We start from the raw sequence: 14,651 nt of genomic DNA, 5'->3' as shown, positions 1-14,651 counted from the left end.
TACGTAGTATTTTTTCCGTGGGTAAAAGGCGTATATACTCGAAGGAACTAATTTGTTTTGTTTTTTATCTAATTTAGTTATTTCCGTGCGCCGCTGACACGTAAGCCGGTGACGGTAATTTAATACTCATTAGTGACTTATAAAAGAATTAAGTATTTTTTAATGCGAAGGAAACCTTAGTATATTTCCTAACGATTTTTTTTTATAATTCTCCCTACTATATTCTAATTCTGTGCCAAATTTTGATAAAACCTGTCTAGCCGTTTTGAGTTGATTCTATCTTATAGACAAATCTACTCTCTTCATAAAGCTATGATATGGATATGGATTAGTTAGTAGATTCATACGAAAAAGTACATGAAGATCGCTCAGATTGACATTTCAAAGCACATTTTTTACTGAAAACAAACCAATCTTCGCAGAATACAATGTAAAAAGTAACCATCACGAGTCACGCTCCAATAAAATATCTTTGAGTAGAAGTGATACCAGGTTGTTCGGATATAATTTACCAGCTAGCCAGATGAAATGTAAATACCGAAAAAATCTTTGCTTACTGTGCTTCCGTGGAAATTTCGGGATAAAAAGTACCCTATATGTCTTTCTTATATGTTCCTGGTTATATTCTACCCGTGAACAAGTTTTATTTTAATCCGTTTTATATTTTGCGTGAAAGAGTAACAAACACATACCAACATATCCATACATATTTTATTTGGATATCTTCATTTTTTTTTAATAAAAGCACATGTCGTCCATATATCAGATTGTTAATTACCTTCTTCATTTCTAATTTTAGTCCCGGTTGTATGTCTTTAACCATGGATCCGGGATTGGGTGAGTAAGGTTTTTACAGGAAGCAACTCCTGTCTGACCTCCGCAACCTTTGCAGGGGAACCTAACCCGCACTGGATCGAGCAGGGTTACACGTCCAGTTGCACGAATGTGCAATTATCCCACGAATGTGCAATTTACCTCGCGTTTTTCCCCTCACCGTACGAGAATTTTTAGTATTCAAATTAATGTACATCACTTTTACATTAGAAAATAGTCATTGATAGTTGGCCAAAGTGGGATTCGAACCTGTGCCTTTTTGCGCCATACGCTTTTGAACCAGGCACCTTACTGATTCGACCACCAACGCTCTTAGATTGCAAAATTTTACTTTACATTATCTTTGTATTTCCATAGTAAAATTAAATACACGCATTAGCAACACGCACATAATTTTTTCTTTTATGTAGGCTTTAAAGAATATTTATTTAATAAATTGATTTGAATAATCCTTCTGTGTTTCCTTGATCTTTGACATTAGAATTAAACAAAAACTATACAACATGTTTCATTGTGATTCAAACTCAGTGTGAAAATCTTACTAAAACAAAAAAATCGAGATACAATACGATTTTACGATAATATTCGGTCATCGACAGACGATGAACAATTTTTGACAATAACCAGCAATGAAAAATGAAAACATTTCAATTCACCACTCAATTTGGTTTTTCCAAAATTCTATTCCAATTAAGAATAAAGGGCTGACTTAAAAAATTACAAGGCCGAATTTTTCATTTTAACGTTATTATTGTTTGGTATCCATTATTACCCACAAACTTTTAAAATACCTATGCATTTTCTTTTATTTGTTTACTAGCTTCACACGGGTAGCATTTATACATATGAACATACCTCTTGAAATACTATATTAAAAAAAAAACTGCATCAAAACATCTTTGTGTAGTTTTAAATATTTATGCGTACCTACATACATAGGGTCAGACGCAGGAAGCGATTTTGCTTTATGCTATGTAGTGAAGTTTTAAGATTATGACGGAGTTATAGTTCTTACTTAATAATGCGAAGTCAGTCTATTTATTTGGGTATAGCTTAACTATTTATAGTACCTAATATGTCTTTTAGTTGAATACCTCATTATAAAATTTTATTAATAGCCATGAACAGAAAAAATTAAAATACAAATATAGGAATTAATACTTCTGCTATTTTAAACTATATTTTATTTTACATGTGTATTTTTGAACAAAAACAAATTTAAACAAGGTTGTTTACCTTTATTTCTGCACCAAAATAAATGCAGTACTACTTTAGAAAATATATACTTATATAAAGAAGTAAATAAAACAAGAAGTACTAAATTTGGTACCAAATTTGCAGTATCGCTGAACAGATCGTTGAACGCTTATAAAAAATCAATTCGCGCGCTAATACGAATTTTATTTACACAGCGAATGTCATTTGTGCAACTGGTTCTATATACATTGGATTGAACCAGTTACAAGGCTTGTGGCAGTCGAAGTCCCTTCTATTTTATCAACTGCATGTTGTTTGGCTTATTAATAGATCAACTACTTTTTCATGTTTTCCTACTTACTAAACGAAAAATCTCACTATGTGTAAAAGTGAACAATTAATATATTTTTTATGATGGTCAATATGTCTTCCTGTCTGTGTGCCTATTGTAGGAAGAGTGGGTGTCGTTAATGTTTATAAAATTTGACAAATTCACATTTATTATATTATAACGACCCTTATTACAGTGTTCGTAAACCAGAAACTTTGTGCTCTGTCGATCATCACATTTTTGCTGACGTCATTTTTGTAACATTTGATACTGTAAGAATAATGGCTACTATACCAGTGTATAAGTATTATATAACTTCTACCAGTAGTAAAAAAAACTTTTAAAAAAGATTCGCAAAATGTATTATTTACTTAGGTTTAATTATGCAACTGAGCACCTAGAATATGGTAATATATCTCTCGTTAGTGGTCTTTCAGTAGCCTTCTAGGATATATAAAAGACATAAAGTGATACCATTGAAGTCGACCGCAAACCACACTCGGTGTTATTTTCGTTTTTAGCTTTACGCATAACTTTTCATTAGAAAATAAGGCAAAATAATGGTTAAAACTAAAAAGAAAACTTTTTTTTAAATGATGTGACGATTATTTTATTTTCTTTTTTTTAAATATGTTTAGTTTATTTTAATAAGATTTTAATGTTTGTTTATATTGTTAGATTTTAATACATACGTAATATGTATAATAATAATTGTTAATGGATATTGTTCAAAGATAGAAAAATGTAATGAATATATAAAAGACATTGGTTAATAAAAAAGGTTATGCAGTTTTATACTAAAGCGGGAATAAAACGTTTGCTCTAAAATATACATGAAGAGAGTTATGAAAGTGGGTGAAGCGGAAGAAGTATGCAGGGATCGTTGCAAGTGGAAAGATGTAGACTCTGCCTTGCCGGGAAAAACGCGATTTTAAGTCAGAATACAGAGTATTAAGATACATCTTATTTTTATTCTGAGAAAAAATTGTTTAAATTGAATATGAACATTATAACAAAATAATAAATAAATATCTTTACTACTAACAAAACAGTTATCAGAATGAATATCTAGAATTATGAAACGATTAGAAATAAAACTCCATAAGATACTCGTATTATATGTTATACGTACCAAAAATAACTAAGTTCAGCATTACTCTATACAAGTACTACTTAAAGTGATTTAATGGCTTGATTATCTTAATTATATATATTGAAAATGAAACTGACTGAATATGATAGACAGATTTGAAATTTAAAATAATTGTCTGGGAAGATAGAATTTTCGAAATTCTCGCGGGAACAGAACGAACAAATAACGATCTCTTTTCGTGATCAAAGCCATGAGTGTAGGTACTAATAGTTGGAAAATAATAATTTCATTGTACCTACGTGTGTTTGTTTAGCTTACAAAATTAATTTATGAGTGCATAATGGACTGCAACTTTATGAGCTAGTGTGTTGAAAGTAATATTTTATACTTAAACAATAGCAAGGTAATATGTAAGGCAGGTAACCGCAGCGGATGGAAAATTATTTCCGTCTTAGTTACCTATTTCACCATGAAATGCAATATTTTTTATTTAATAAAGTAAACATATATATCTTACTTCATTTTCAAATTTAATTTAGGTTTAACAAATAAAAATAAAAATGAACTCACATTAAAACTAAAGTTAAAAATTTCATTCCTAAATGATGCCATGAAATTTCTTAGAGTAAGAATATATGTCATTTAATAATGTGCAAAATTAAAAAGGTTTTGTATAAAACTGTTGATTAAATTATTCGAGTTCGATGAAAATTTTCGCTTTTTAAAAATTTGACCATACAGTTTTATTTTTAATGACAATTTTTACATTTACACACCTAAACAATTTGAATAAAAAAGGTCAAAGATTAAATGTGCCGTTCGATAATCGATTAAAACATTAACGTGACTAGAAATGTTTTTTTAATAGTATACTTATAGGTACCTACTGAAATGAATGATGAATTCATATAAAGTGTGCAATATCAAATAGGTACATTCATTGACTGCTGATGATATTAAGAAAGTAACACAGTCTGAGTCAAACCAACAGACTAGGCATCTTTACGCGTGTATTTTTCCTCTGCTAATGATTCTACATAAAAAATTAACAAAGTCACTACTATAGTATAAGTAGTAAGTAAATTTTCCGTAAGTTCGTAAACAATATGTGAATATGGTCTTTCTTATCATATGGATTGCTAACTGTTTATCACATCAATTTAGGTTTTTACCACGCCACGGCCACTTAATGTGGTCCTACTGACCGCAAGATAAGCAAAGAGGGCCAATCATGACGATTTTTATAGTTGTCTCTCACTCTTATCACTGTGATTTTTCGATACAATCTTATATGGAATATTTGACATTTTTTGTGACCGGTTCACCCGCCATACATACATATCCATAACAAAAAGTATTATACAATAGTATGTGCTTTTAGGTTTTTTTTGTTCCTTACTTTTGACATCATACTAATATTTGTTTTAATTAATTCGGTACGTATAAACTCACTACAAGATCCAGTCAAAATTGCCACATGATCCACATCCGACCAAAAGGTATGTGCTATGTGTATACTACGCTCGCCTCATTTCATCTTCGGATGCAATGGTTTACTTGGCATCAGATACCATACAAAGTTTATAAGTATTATATCTTCAATAATATTAGTCATAATATCTCTATGACACAAACATTTTGATTGACATACATATATTTGAAGTATCCTTATATGTGAAGCACGTAATCAACTTGATATAATATTATATATAAATGTTTCAGTATTATTAATTCAAACAATCGAAATAGCATTAGTTTTATTCTCAGCCTCATGCTTTTTATACTGTAAGCTTTATTTATTTCAGTTCTGAATTTAATTAAATGGACAAACGCATTATGGTAATTTTATTTTTAATTAGATTCAAAGGCAATAAGGTTTTTTTATTATTATTATTGTTGTAACCTATGCCGTAAAGTAGAAAAATATTTGTAGCCGCCTCTTAGACCAGAATCAATGTCTATCGAAATCTGTGCGTAGAACAATGGGCCGTTGAAATGTGTGAAGATGTTAGGACAATGATTGTAGAGCCATTGTTTCTCTAGTTAGCGCCGTAATGTATGTAATAAAATGATATCTTGACAATCGCAAAAGACAAGATATTTTATATCTATATTTTATAGAAAACATAACCTATCGATACTGTAAATGGGAAAATTTGTAATTATGTGTGGATAAAATACGACACAATACAATACAAATTATCTTTATTGCCCATAAAAAAATACATATGTAGTAGAAGCATACATTACGAATACCTACGTTGAGCAAAGGCAGACTTATCGCTAAGCGATCTCTTCCAGCCAATCTTTGGGTAGTGAAAGGTAAAACAATGGATATGTGTTTGTTACACTTTTACGCAAATTTACTGGGCAGATTTTGATGAAATATAGTACACTGGTCGAGTATAACCTGGAATAACAATATAAAGTACTTTTAATCCAGAAATACTCCCGGGAGCGAAGTCCCGGGGCGCAGCTTGTGTCTATGCAATATACAGCGCATTTTCTAATAATTAAAAGTAAAATTTAAGATGGAATCTTCAAAATCAGGAAAAAGAAAGTGCCACACGTGCGGATTCACGTGAAATGATAAACCATTCTAACAAATTGTGATAAAAACGACATGACACAAATATGTCAATCTTTTATTTAATATCTACATACAGACGGATAAGCAAGCAATGATGAATGTAAATAAAAGATATTGAGATAAACAGATAGTTCTTTCTAGGTTCTCTTTAATTGTAAATCTCACTAATATTACAAATGCGAAAGTTTGTAAGGACGTATGTTTGTTACTCGCTCACGCAAAAACTACGTAACGCATTTTTGTGAAACTTTGCAGTAATATATAGCTGAGACATACGACGAAGATTTAACGCTGTAGCAGTCGCGGGCAAAGGTTGTTTGTGTTTGGAATTACATTTTTTTCTAAAATACAAACAAAATAGTACACTGGACAGATAAAAACATACAAATAATCACGTCTAGGTAGAGCCCGTTGGCCTTAAAAGACTGATAGGCCACGTTCAGATGTGACAGAATTGAGATTCAAATAGTGTCAGGTTGTTGGTTGGCCCATCATCTAAACGAAGAGTCCCAAGTCTATAAGCCTAGCCTTTAATCACCTTTTACAACATCCATGGGAAAGAGATGGAGTGGTCCTATTATTTTTTTTTTTGGTACCAGGAATCACACACAAACAATAAATAAACCGAATAAATGATAAAATACACGTGTTGCACACAAGTTGTAAAGTAATACTTGCAGAAAAGAACAAAGGATAATAAGTGTAATAATTATATATCTTTACTTTGGACAATACAATTTCATTTACCTCTGAATTAAAATACAAGAATGTCTATAAAAAAATTACTGCCATAAAATATAACTACTTACTCGGTGTAAGATCTTATCGTTCGAGTGCGAAGGTAGAGTTTGCTTTATATTGTGAAATATAAATAATACAAATTCAAGATGTTCCGGGATAGTGGATTAAGATATTACTTTATAGGGGTGTCGCATGAAGACAGCATAAGAAGCAAATAGTGCTTTAATCTTTAATGTTCACAATGTTCGTTCTCGTACTCCGAAACGGCTTGACCGATTCTCATTAAATTTTGTTAGCATATTGAGTAGGTCTGAGAATCGGCCAACATCAATTTTTATACCCTTTAGTGTTAAGGGCTGTCCACCCTTAATTTTTTTTTTTTACTACAGATTACAAAACAAATATTTATATGGCAAAAGAACGTTTGCCGGGTCAGCTAGTTGTATATATAATATAAAGTTTTACCTGTAATACAAAAAACGACATGAATGTGTCTAGCTGATGGCTGGCAAGACTACCAGGGATAGCATGGCACGCGCGACGCAGATTTTATTGCGCGATAAACTATCATTTTTTGTTTTTTATTATGTCATGAAACAGTGATAGGTTAATGCGTGATAAAAAATGCCGTCGCGCATGCAATGCTGGTCCCGCTGATGAGATTGCCAGCTATATCTGCCTAAAATATTTAAATAAAAACTGAAAATTAAAATCATGAAGTAAGTTTAACTTCGTCGCCCTATTCAGGAGCCTTTTGACTCTTTAGACGCCTTCGGACTTATTCGTTACCTATTTATCCAAGTGGCGATTTGTCCAAAGGCCAATTATTTAGTTTCATCGCTCGCTCGCTCGCTAATGTTCTGGTCACAAGATACTTTAACAAACCTACGTATAACATATAGGTATATTCAATAGAAATATTCGATTTCACATTTGTTATGTTATTTAGTGTCAAGAACGATAAAGTGCGAGCGACGAGTGAGTGTCATCGAAATTTGGACCAATCGCGATTTAAACGTATCGCAAATACCATTGTTTAGGCCAAATGCGAATCGAACCAATCGCGCCTATACGGTCTAGCTTGACAATATCGGTGAGGTCAGTGGTCAGGCTGACCCCGACTTGTAGGTAAAGGTCATGTTAGTAGTGGCAAGGTCACGAAATATGTATATACTTAACTGCATTTACCTAGGCAAGTAAGTACTTTAAAGTGTAATCGCGTCACACGATCCATTCGCAATTTCCATACAAATTAAGTGTACCGAAACAACACATAAAAATTGTAATGCAATTATTTTCGCTTAAAGTATTAAAAATTATTTGCTATTTTCTTTGCAATAATAATAATAGTAACAAGACAGACTCTCATTCAGTTATTACTGAAATTTTTGCATAAATCCTTCTGAATTTATTTCTGAAATTAAATAATTATGTGTACAATGAAAATCTATTATAACAACTGTTTTTATGGAAAAGGATACGTTATGTCATTACCTAATAAATAATGAAGTATATTAAAAAAAACGGCTAAATCTTAGAATAACTAGATGAGATATCTATAGATAGACTTCTATGATTCTATTATATCTATTCGAGGGAATGCGGGCATTCGAGGGAATGCGGGCATTCGAGGGAATGCCCGCATTCCCTCGAAAAATGATCATCCCTCGGGTTAAAGACATATAGATATTTACCCAAGAAGCAAGACCTTTTATAGAGCCTCCGGGCGAGAGACGAATCTCTTGTACGTCAGCGAACGATATTTTTAACTATTATTTGATAATACAGAACTTTATTTTACTAATGAGATCTTTAATAACATGTTAATTAAGCAGTGGACGTAGTAAACTGACAGGTTTTACACGGGAAAGCTTTTCAGCCTGATGATTAAAACCAAATCTATAAATTGTAAACATAAAACTCCGCTGCTGAACACTCGCGTAAAAAGAAGTCGTAAAACTCGTTAAATAGGTAATTTTCTCTGGAAGCGGATTTGGCATCTCAAGGTCCCATGATTACATTATCCTACTAGACCACAATGAGGTGTAATTCCCTTAATCATCTCGTAAACAGCGGGAAAATTACTATGACACCTCCGCCTTGTGGGATCATCCATCCATTATTATTATAAGACTTTTTGTTGAAAAATAAATAATATGTGTAATGTGTAAATCATATTATAGTAAATTTTCCATACATATTTTTGGTAACTGGTACACTTTGTTTTTATTACACGTGTCTATATCCGTTGCGGGGTTGACAGAGCCAACTTCGTAAGTTAACTCTATATAAATAAGTTAAATTATACTCTGAGAGACGAAGTTTTTTTTAAGTCTTTGAACTTTATTCTACTTCTAGTATATAACACGTTATCTACAAGTATCGACGTTTATAATATCTTATTTTTACCAAATTCGACTCTTTCACCGGCGCTTTATTACTACCGATACATTTATTATACAAAAATGAACGAAATAGTTAAAACTAACAAAACTTACTCTACAAGCCGTTTTATCGTAAATCAAAGACTGTAATATGAATCGGAATGCAGTCATATCATAGTAACGTAGTATTGTAAAGTTGTATGTTTATAAACATTTGACATCTAGAAATCAAAACAGAAGCGAACTAGATGATTTTCAGTGTGCTGATAAAAAAAAACAGTTCGTTGAACATTTTCCTTATACAGAGTATTCAAGGTTATTCCCGTCACGAAGTATGGTGTCTCATTAAAATATTTTACCAAATTTATCATATCATGAAAATTGTATCAGTTTTTAATGCTGTCTGTATTAAACCCCGAACAATCTATAATGAGAGAAAGCGAGATGAAGTCCCATATTTTTGTGCCTTAATCATAGTTTTGCTTATATTTTCATATGTGATATCTAATGGGAAATGATGATTATGCTACTAAACTTCATCCAAGTCCATAAACTATGATTCTAATTTTTTAAGTGTAGGTAGTTACAAATACCTTTTACGTACTCTTTTGGTTCTACTGAAAATGATTGTGTATTATTTAATAAATCGTCCATTAAAATATAAAGTTACCCAAGCAAAGGTATAACGAGACAAACCCTGCCGCCATTTACGTATTTATACCGACAGATGCGTGTACATAGGTATTATGTACATTTATACTTCCAAAATTATATTCTACTCAGATTTAGGTAGACACTTCCTTATCTTAATGTTGTTTAAATTGCGAACTGCTGTGGTTGGGATTCACGGCCATTATTGAGACAAATGTTTTTGGAGACTTCAAATTAGGTACGGAATACATCTAACTATGTATATACTTTATATTTCTTGAAATTACATACCTACTTACCGGTGATTTTCGGCTTTTCAGTATCCAATTAAATTTTTTCGAAAGATTCGCAAGGATAGTTACCCAATTTAATAAATCCGTGACAGCTTTTACAAGTGATCTGCTAAATAAGTATAATTTAACTTTTTGCATTGCAATATTTTATCTAGTTTCAAACTGTATATTTCTAATGTTACATAAAAAGGTAATAATCCTTCATTGATATGGAAACTATGGTACTAGGTAAGGAAAATTTAGATAAATATGTATATCACCAAAAGATGGAATTTCAACCCGACCGCAGTCTCTACAACAATCTTCTGCTATGTAGATATTATATTTTCTTATCATTATGAATAAAACAAATAGGAAAGAAAAATGTATGTAAATATCAGAAATTTTATTTTCCCCATGCTGAATCTCCGTTGTACCTTATTACATATATACACCATCACGCCTGTCTCCTAAAAGGGTAGTCAGAGACTGGATTTCCCCTAACGTACCTAATTACACGTCGGTTATTATCACAGAATTAGGTATTATGAGTACTTAATCACGTAGTACCTTCTAGATATAAAAATACAGTGTAGTACTTTTGTTGGATATCGACACAGAAAAAAAATGACATCGCGGATAAAACAGAGTCGATAATGAAACTTTAAAATATACGTATTTTTATACATATATAACCACGTTTTTTTGCTAGGGAATGGCAGCGACTACATCTTTTCACTTGCCACAAGTCCAACCAATTCTTTACTCTCTTGTGAACTCGTCGGTACAGGGTACTCTTGACCTGACCTTTTTAACTGTACATAATACGGAACTATGGAATAAACATCAATTGTTGCTATCCGTATTACAACTAAAGGTACATTATCACGTGTATAATTGATGTCATTCAAAATTATGCATGGAAAAATAAATAGGAATTTTACCTTCACATATATTTGTACGAGCTTAGCAGGTATTGCACAACCTTCGTATGGCTATAGATTTATCTGCCGGCGACTGATATACAACTTAGTAGTAGTGAATTTTATTTATGCTCGTAATTTAAGGGCGTCTATTACGGCGAGGGAAAACATTGCGAGGAAACCTTCTCGTTACCATGATCCGCCATAGGATACCCTGGGCTCATCTGCAGAGACGTGAGGATGCAACCGGGACCTCTGTCGATTTTTGTTTCCTTCAAACAAGGACCAGTACTGTAGGTACAGCCTATAACAATTCCTTGTCTTTATTGTGAATATCGTAAGATATATAATAAAAAAATTAACTCTCCCGGCAAAGATAGTACCTACCCGGATTCAAGACTCTTCCTCAGGGTAAACGTACCAGATCAAACGCTAAAAAATTTTGGTGAAAATCAAAATGGGCGAATCTATTTCGATTTTCGATAAAGGTTGACGGAATAAGTAGGTAGGTATTAATAGAGAGAATATATTTTCCTGTTATTGTACCCAAAAGTGTGGTCCAAATATTCCATTTGTATTTTAATAAGATGCAAACAATATATTATACAAGATATAGCTTTGCATCTTCTTATGCAAAATTTAATGCCCGTATTGTAAAAGTAAACAGTAAGTCTCTTCAGCAAATGACATTGAAAATTTAATGGTCATTTTTGGTCTTGCGAATATTTATTTAAGCCTGTTTCATTGTAATGACTACTATAATGACTGTTTTAACAAAAAAAAAATAGTAAAAAATTGGGTAAAGAAATAAAAATAAATCTACCTACATTTACAGATTAATACTTGGACAACATTAAATAAATAAAAGGTGAAGCTAGTTCAATAAAATAGAATAATATTAATAAAGCTGCGTCTTAATCTATAATAAGGAAGTGATTTAGATAAATTTCGGCAATGTACCTCATAGATTGGACCTGAGAGACAAAACCTTGAATACTTATTAGTGCAAAATTCCGCAGAGTAAGCACAAACGCGGGTAGCAGCTCAAAATATAAAAATGCGAAAGAAAGAATCATATACTTAAATTAAATTATTTTTGTTTACGTTTTTACGTGACCACATTCACGAAAAAGGTCTGCTATATATTATACCACTTTTAATTTGGGGCTGTCTCAACACACCTTTGCCTAGTTTTAAATTATTAATAGAATAGCTTTTAGATAAAATTTTACGACCTTTTTGGCAAAAGGGAGTCTAATCGAACTGGAAAGAAACTTGAAAATGAAACCATTTATGAAAAAAGTACGACAATAAATTGGCTGTGAAATATAAAAAAGAATAAGTAACATAAAAGGATGCTATGCAAGAGTATAATTTAAAGTTTCAAATACAAATTGGCATAATTTTTTATATTTTTATTCCAATTTCTATCTTGATATAGAGAAAGAGAAAAACAATTAATTTTCTATCTGTCTGTGCGCATAAAAACCTGAAAGCCGTGACATACTTAGATACTGTTCAATAAGATTCGCTACGATATTTACTAGACACTTTGTCAGTATTTAGGTACAGAGATATCACATTAGTCTGTTGGCTCCTTAAAATTAATAATCTGTGCGTGAGTGTATTAAGAATCCATATATGATACATATAATATGAATGCGAAAGTCCGTTTGTTACACTTTCAAGGTTACAACGCTTAACTTTTATTTAGATTAGATTTTTATATTTTGTAAGGATAAGTCCAAGTACCCGATGTAAAACATAAGGTATTTTATCTCTGGGAATTTTCACGGGAGCAGCCAAGGACAAACACTCGTAGTAAATAGGTATGACTTTTCTTCATTACACCCCCGGATTCGTTGGCTGAATGTGTCGGTTTCCACGCGATGTTTTCACCGCAAGTGCATTGGTAATAAATAAAAATAATGTACCCTAAATAAGTACACTTTACCTACTGATTCAAAAAAAGAATTGAGTTTTCTATAAATTAAATTAAGAGACTCGTGGTCGTGACTTCCACCACAATTTATGTCTGTTATTTTGTAATAACAGGCGGTAAGCATAAGTATATTTAAATAAAGGGAAATGTGGAACTTCTTTCGAAATGAGGAAAATTTTCGCAATAGGTATATCCGAATTATATTTTTTTAAACTAGAATATACTTGGCTTTTCTTCTAAACAATGCATGGGTATAAACCAAATGGATATTATGAATTCAGACTGAATATCCAAGACCGTGCCCACGATGAAGTGTTTGAGACTAAATGTAAGAAGCAGAAGTCGATATCTCTTCGTTTTTTACAATGAATATAATTATTCTAATAGGTGGTACTAGTTCAAGCGAATCTGTTTCAAATAGCAAAAATCGTAATATCGTTTAATGAGACAGAACATTTATACGTAATGAATGAAACCCTATGGCTATTCCACCTATTGTACATTTAAGATGCAATAAAGTTTTAAAAAATATTAAATACGAAATGAAAATTTCACATAGATATTCTAAACAAAAATGACACAGAGTAAGCCACGATTATAACAAATTCATACCTACACATAAATAAACATTCAAGATCCAAATCAATATACCTAGAATAAAAATATTTTAATCTGACCACGAATCGAACCTACGAATTTGTTTAGAGGAAAATAAATAACCACTACGCCATAGAGGCCGACAAGTTTGTCACCTCGCTTTCGTCTCGTTGAAGTCTTGGCAGAGCCGGTCAATTTATATGCAGTTAGCGCAACAGGTAAATTATATCGGGGTACATTTACTCGTATATTAGAGGTTTATATCCGCTTGTATCAAAGTCCTCACGGTATTTAACCACGAAAAAAAAATTATTACTTTTATGTAAAAAAATATTGTAAGTGTTTATAGGTAAAATTTTCACGAATGCCTCACGAATATGTTTGCTTATTAATTCTTCTAAGATAATTATTAATGCAATATGTCAATTATTTGTCGTAAAAATCAAGAATCATCTGGTCAACCTGCACTACCAAATATCAAGGGAAAAAGTGCGTCGGCGCAACACATACCACTACAGCACTTTTTATTCAATTCTTAATTAAATACTTAATGCAATATTATAAAATAAGAAGTATAATAAAAAAAAAATACAATCCCAAATAAGTCATTCAATCGCAATAAAATCGCCGAGCCGGAAGAGGGAAGACATACTTTTTACAAGTTTTTTCGAATACTTACTATTGTCAGTCGTTTCGTTATAATCTCGTCACTGGGAGGGGCGGCGCGTGCACGGCTCTCGCGTTAGTTTGACGACTGTCGCCGCGGCAGACTGCTGGCTGCTGGGCCTTGGTCAGCTCTCAGCACCACACAGAACACTGCACGCCGCTATCTACCTCACTCTGTGCTAGGTTCCGCGTTCACAGCACGGCGGATAAACGTAACTCATTAACAGCTACTTATTGTATGCGAATCGCACGGACATTCTGCTGTATTTTTTACGATCTCGCAAACGTAACAATAGCCAATACGTAAATACAATTAGCGACGGCAACTGAGCTTAAAATGAATGCAGGTAATCGTTTGATAGCTGTGAACCGACTCAAATTATTGTTGTTTGTAAAAATGGGTTCAGTAATTTCAAAGAAAATTTAAAAA

At 32.2% G+C, this 14,651-nt stretch overlaps 1 protein-coding gene across 1 annotated transcript in view; it reads right to left on the bottom strand.

The window, feature by feature from the left end:
• Positions 1-14,380, bottom strand: part of LOC106130627 (proton-coupled amino acid transporter-like protein CG1139) — a 32,195-nt gene extending 17,815 nt beyond the window's left edge. Inside the window, exon 1 of the mRNA XM_013329521.2 lies at positions 14,235-14,380. The gene's annotated coding sequence lies outside the window, so the exon portion shown is untranslated. The remainder of the gene's footprint in view (positions 1-14,234) is intronic.
• Positions 14,381-14,651: the final 271 nt, after the last annotated feature.

This window comes from Amyelois transitella, chromosome Z, assembly GCF_032362555.1.
Source record: "Amyelois transitella isolate CPQ chromosome Z, ilAmyTran1.1, whole genome shotgun sequence".
NCBI classification, from domain to species: Eukaryota; Metazoa; Arthropoda; class Insecta; order Lepidoptera; family Pyralidae; genus Amyelois; species Amyelois transitella.
This window is presented reverse-complemented; position numbering and strand designations above follow the sequence as displayed.